General features: G+C 30.1%; 1 long non-coding RNA gene across 2 annotated transcripts; it reads right to left on the bottom strand.

Moving 5' to 3' along the window:
- Positions 1 to 4,047: 4,047 nt before the first annotated feature.
- Positions 4,048 to 6,627, bottom strand: LOC135768932 (uncharacterized). 2 transcript variants are annotated; one of them, XR_010542301.2, is made up of 6 exons: positions 6,376 to 6,627; positions 5,536 to 5,681; positions 5,118 to 5,215; positions 4,892 to 4,977; positions 4,696 to 4,811; positions 4,048 to 4,558 (listed from the first exon to the last, which is right to left on the bottom strand). It is a non-coding gene; the product is annotated as an uncharacterized lncRNA (long non-coding RNA). The 2 variants fall into 2 exon arrangements; XR_012336318.1 differs by having other exon boundaries at positions 5,536 to 6,627.
- Positions 6,628 to 6,943: the final 316 nt, after the last annotated feature.

Below are 6,943 nucleotides of genomic sequence, written 5' to 3'. Positions count from 1 at the left end.
CTCAAATTAAAATTTTAAGACCACCCCACAGAGTCCATATAAGGAACCCAAAACAAAAGTCCAAATGACACATTCTAGCTGACACGTTAATACTATAGACTGGACTGGTTAATAAATAAGGCATAGTAAATTTGATTATTAGATAATTTAATGAGTTGTAAATAGCTGGAAACAAATTTATAACACAGTTAGTTAAATTGATATTGATTCATTTTAATACTTACTTTTTTAAGAACTCATTAAAGTAATCTACATAAATTATATAAAGTAAAAAAATTACTCCTGCATTCATTCAATCTATTTATAGTTTTAAAAGAAAAGGTCCGGTAATTTAAAAAAGGTCAAACGGTAAATCTGATTAAATAATTAATGTTGACATTCTTTGATATATTAACACACTTTGGTGTGGTTTCCCGAACAGGGATTAGTTTAAAACAGAACTAGGCCAGTTAGTTTAATTAGAAAATACAACTAGTTTGATTAGTTTGAAATACAACTAGTTTGACTAGTTTGATTAAACATGACTTATTAAAAACAAAATGTACACAAGCAAAAATATCAAATTTAAGTGATTTTGTGCATAAAACCAAATCTGCCAGTGGGGTAAGCAAATATTTCTTGAATTTAGTGTTTAAGAAAAACGTTCAAGATTTTTTTGCTTACCCCATTTGCTTGTTTTATGCACAAATAATTTTGATATTTTTGGTCTAAAAACTAGACTTATTTTCTTGGGTTGTTTTGCTCATGAAGAAAAAGCATCTCAATTTAAGAATTTTTAGATATTTTTACTGAAAACAAGGCAAAAATAATAAAAAAAAAATGTTTTCTTAAAAATAATTTTTTGCAGTGTACTGTCATTTCAAAAAGACAGCGCATCAATTTCAAAGTAAAAATTGTTTTTATTCAGGAAAATGGAGGTTTGCAAAAATTTGCATGATGTAGCAGCACATTTGGTTGCGGGATGCTTATATGACTTTTAAAAATCAACATCATTTGATCGAGTATCAAACCTCATGTAGTCTGTCCAATAAAATTTCATCAGCAGCAAGTATTGGATATCTCAATGACTTCCCACCATCTCGACAGATGTGGGTTTCAAAAAGTGGTCTCAATATGGACTTAATTATCTTCACCAATTATTTCACAATGACACACTTAAATCATTTGACCAGATTAGAAAAGAATTTACACTCCCAAGGTCTGAATTTTTTTAGATACTTACAATTGAGACATTTCCTTACAACAAAATTGTGAAAAAACCCTCTCCAGTAGAATTGCTTTTCAAAGAAATACAAAATGGACATGCAATCAAAAATATAATTTCTAGAGTATATCTATTATTTCTATTGAAGAACCAAAATAATACATTACATATAAAGGAGAAATGGGAGGCAGAAATGAACGAAACAGTTCCTCTGGAAAATTGGGAGGAAGTTTGCAGTGGGGTACACCTTGTGACCAACTCTAATAATTGGAGGGAATTCAAATGGAAGATAATAACCAGATTTTTCCAAACTCCACAGATAATTTCAAAATGGAATCCTTCGTGCTCAGACAAGTGCTGGAAAAACTGTGGGCAGCATGTTGGCAACCACACCCATATTTTATGGTCATGTCCAAAATTAAGAAATTACTGGAAAGATATATTCGATGCCCTTAAAGAAATCTTACATTTTGAAATCCCAGAAGACCCTAGAATTGCCCATCTGGGTGTGCGCCCAGAGGGCTTTGAGGGTAGAGCTAAAATATATTTATTACAAATTCTTTTTGCCGTGGCACTAAAATGTATTACATCCCTCATGTGTTGTTCTCTACTTTTTTCTTTTTCTCTCTTTTTTTCTATGTATTTAGTTATGTATTCATTTCTAAATTTCTAGTTTTTGAATAAGTTTACTTAAATACTCGTATTTGCATTGAACTGGAAATGATATATTTGAAAAATACAATGAATTGCAAGGCTGCAGAGAACGATGCACCATTGCAGACTTATACTGTACTGTATACTACTGAGCATGTAATGATATTATATCAGTCAGTTATATTAGTCACTGATATTATAGATATTACAGCTATATAGTCACTGATATTATAGATATTACTGCTATATAGTCACTGATATTATAGATATTACACTTATATAGTCACTGATATTATAGATATTACACTTATATAGTCACTGATATTATAGATATTACACTTATATAGTCACTGATATTATAGATATTACACTTATATAGTCACTGATATTATAGATATTACACTTATATAGTCACTGATATTATAGATATTACAGCTATATAGTCACTGATATTATAGATATTACAGCTATATAGTCACTGATATTATAGATATTACACTTATATAGTCACTGATATTATAGATATTACACTTATATAGTCACTGATATTATAGATATTACAGCTATATAGTCACTGATATTATAGATATTACAGCTATATAGTCACTGATATTATAGATATTACAGCTATATAGTCACTGATATTATAGATATTACACTTATATAGTCACTGATATTATAGATATTACACTTATATAGTCACTGATATTATAGATATTACAGCTATATAGTCACTGATATTATAGATATTACACTTATATAGTCACTGATATTATAGATATTACACTTATATAGTCACTGATATTATAGATATTACACTTATATAGTCACTGATATTATATATATTACAGCTATATAGTCACTGATATTATAGATATTACACTTATATAGTCACTGTTATTATAGATATTACACTTATATAGTCACTGATATTATAGATATTACAGCTATATAGTCACTGATATTATAGATATTACAGCTATATAGTCACTGATATTATAGATATTACAGCTATATAGTCACTGATATTATAGATATTACACTTATATAGTCACTGATATTATAGATATTACACTTATATAGTCACTGATATTATAGATATTACACTTATATAGTCACTGATATTATAGATATTACACTTATATAGTCACTGATATTATAGATATTACAGCTATATAGTCACTGATATTATAGATATTACAGCTATATAGTCACTGATATTATAGATATTACAGCTATATAGTCACTGATATTATAGATATTACAGCTATATAGTCACTGATATTATAGATATTACACTTATATAGTCACTGATATTATAGATATTACAGCTATATAGTCACTGATATTATAGATATTACACTTATATAGTCACTGATATTATAGATATTACACTTATATAGTCACTGATATTATAGATATTACACTTATATAGTCACTGATATTATATATATTACAGCTATATAGTCACTGATATTATAGATATTACACTTATATAGTCACTGTTATTATAGATATTACACTTATATAGTCACTGATATTATAGATATTACAGCTATATAGTCACTGATATTATAGATATTACAGCTATATAGTCACTGATATTATAGATATTACAGCTATATAGTCACTGATATTATAGATATTACACTTATATAGTCACTGATATTATAGATATTACACTTATATAGTCACTGATATTATAGATATTACACTTATATAGTCACTGATATTATAGATATTACACTTATATAGTCACTGATATTATACACAGCAAAATCACTGGTGTTAAAATAACATCCAGGGTGTCAAATTTAACACTGGAAAAGTGTGTATTATGTGTCCACACTACACTGTGTTAATTTAGTCAAAAGTGTAGTGTTAATTTAACAACACTCATTATATGTTAATTTAACACTCAATATTGTTAAATTTTACACTTTGTTCAACACTATTCATTGTTGTTTCCACACTACACTGGTGTTGGCACAGAAATACAGTGTTAAAAATTAACACTCCTAATTTAAGGTCAACACCAGTGTAATGTGAATTCAACAATGTTAAGTGTTAAAATACTGATTAATAGCCACTTTTGTTGCTAATGGGTTGTTTCTATAAAAGACAAATGACAAGAAATATTGCAAAACCTCTTTTTATTAAAGTACATCACATTTAATATTTGCATTGATACACACAACACTTTGCATTTAACACTGCTTATTTAAATACCTCAGCTACAATTAGAAACAGAATACAGTATGGAATAATGAAAGTTATCTTATACCACAGCGCAGTGACATGAAAACCACTTATTATAAGGTCTTTAATATATCAAATGAGAGTTTAAAAAAAATTAGCCACCCTACTCAAAACTTGAACATTAAAATACACTGCAATTACCTTACTGGCAGGCAGAAATGCTTATCCTTCACAATACTAAAGATTTTTCCATAACAAAACAGACATTTCAATTCAAAAGACGTTTCATTTTTCTTAAATACGTTCCAACCTGGTATTTAGTTCTGCAGTTGTTTTACTCATGATGTAGTGGAAGGCTGCATCAGTGGTCTTCATCATGGAGGGAATGGCTTTTTGGTCCAGAATGATGCAAAAATTCTGGATGCAACTTCTGTTCCCAACGCAGAGCAGGCAGGGCTGTGCTGATCCATCCACCTCAAAGCATGGATTGATTCTCATCACCTTAGTGTTTTAAAAGAGTGTATTTGATGAATGTATTTGATGTGTATTTATGAACTTGTATGCATTTACATGGGGTGAACAATGCAAGCAAACTAACTGCTGAATAAATAACTAGAACAAAATACTAAAAAACTTACACAGCACAATCAGTAGCTTCAGTTGCACATTGACCCTCTTTCTTCTTTCTTCCTTTCACAAATGAAAGGTAAGAGGTGAATGAGCCAGGGAAGAGCTGCCACATCACTGTCCCGTCCTAGCAAAACAGAATTTAAACACCATGAGTATACAGTTAAACTTTAAAACCGTAAAAGTAGCAAACCCATGTACACTTACCATATTTAAACTCCTGTTGACCAGACAGAGGGTCATCCATATTGTTGTATGTTGGCTATTTTGCAATACATCACCTCAGCATATTTCTGCAGATTTTCAAAGACAAAAAGAGTCAAGAAAATACCAAAAAGGGTGCAGTTTTAACCGTTATTTGAATCAAAATCATCTCAGTATAATAAATCATGTTAGAAACAGTGTACAGTACAAATGTACTGTGTGTACTCACATAACTAGTTGGTAAGCTCTTATCCTCCAAACTGGGTTAAGGAATAACAGTTCCAGAATTCATGGGTATGCCGTATTCAAATATAGTCTGGTAGGGTCCTATCACAAAAATGACAATAGACTCTGAAAACTCAACATTCTTTTTATATTAAAAACAGCACTCAAGACAATATGAATCTTCATTTATACATTTTCAAAATAGTAATCAATTTGATTGCTATTTAATATGACATCAATAGCAAAACGATGTATGAGAAGATAATATATTTTTATTAAAGTTGGCAGCAGGTCATGTGAGTTTCTTTCCAGATTAATAATAATAATAATAATATGTACAAAACTACATATACTAAAAAGATTGGTTAACTGTTCAGTTATGTCAAATAAAATGATTTATATGTATAAATATATAAACTTACCTTCTGTAATGAATTTATATAAGTATTAGCAGTCGTTTCTCATTGGAAGTCATCCATGTCAGGTCTTCTTTAATAAACTGCCCTAAAAACAGCATCTCGTCTGAATGATTTGAAGCACTCAGTGTGAACTTTCACCAAACTAGCATCTATAATGACAGAAAAACAAATGTTCGCCATACACGTTTTACACTTTCGTATGTATTTGCCATTTGCATCTGTCTGACATCTAGCGACACGAAAAGTTTACAACACACAATGCATCCAATCTGTGCATACAAATGATGATATATTGTGAGGTTTTGGTCAAATTAATTGTTGGTTTGGCGATATTTCCCCTGTTTGCATACATCTTAGAAAAACATATGACAATGCGGTTGCGGTTTTCTCCGTGTTTTTCAGTAATTTGAATAATTAACCGATATCCGTGCACTCACGTGCATGTAAACGACCTCGTTAACTCACGGTATCTAGCCTATATGATTACCTTATAACGAGCATCATATGGTGAATAAACGAGCTTTCATTTAACTTAATTTCATACCTTCAATTTGTAGTGCATGTCGCGTTTTATCATGGTTCAATTTTTTCGTTCATATCTCCTGTTAATATTATACTTCTTGGTTTTAAACTTTTAGCTAGCAGTTTAACTTTATACTAAACTAACAAGGGAACAACATAACACAAGGTAGCTCTGATTAAACTGAACCAAATAATGAACAAGGGAAATAAAATGGGAAAAATATCTTATTTAGGTTTTTTGGCATATGGCTGCGTAGAGTCAGACAGAGAAATAACAGTTTAATTTAGCTAAACCATGTGAATATTATGAGACTGATTTACCTGATCTCTTCAGTCCTCCTGTGAAAGAAAATGGCGGTAAAATCCCTGACAGGATATGTTTAGTGGAGGCGTGGCTTGATTTACACCGCTCAGAGTGAAATCTGATAACACCCTTGTTTAACACTGACACTGTCGTGAATATAACACTGGCCTAGCAATGGCAGTGTTATTTTATTACCAGATAGTGTTAAAACAGCATCAACACTGTGTATTTAACACCATCCCTGAAAATTTAACACTGGTGATTTTGCTGTGTAGATATTACAGCTATATAGTCACTGATATTATAGATATTACACTTATATAGTCACTGATATTATAGATATTACAGCTATATAGTCACTGATATTATAGATATTACAGCTATATAGTCACTGATATTATAGATATTACAGCTATATAGTCACTGATATTATAGATATTACAACTATATAGTCACTGATCTTATAGATATTACACTTATATAGTCACTGATATTATAGATATTACACTTATATAGTGTTAGGGCGTCAGTTTAATTGGTTGCTTTGTTTCTGTGTTTTCATTGTCTGTGTTTATGTTTTACAGC

The sequence above is a fragment of the Paramisgurnus dabryanus genome, chromosome 3, assembly GCF_030506205.2.
Source record: "Paramisgurnus dabryanus chromosome 3, PD_genome_1.1, whole genome shotgun sequence".
Taxonomy (NCBI): Eukaryota; Metazoa; Chordata; class Actinopteri; order Cypriniformes; family Cobitidae; genus Paramisgurnus; species Paramisgurnus dabryanus.
This window is presented reverse-complemented; position numbering and strand designations above follow the sequence as displayed.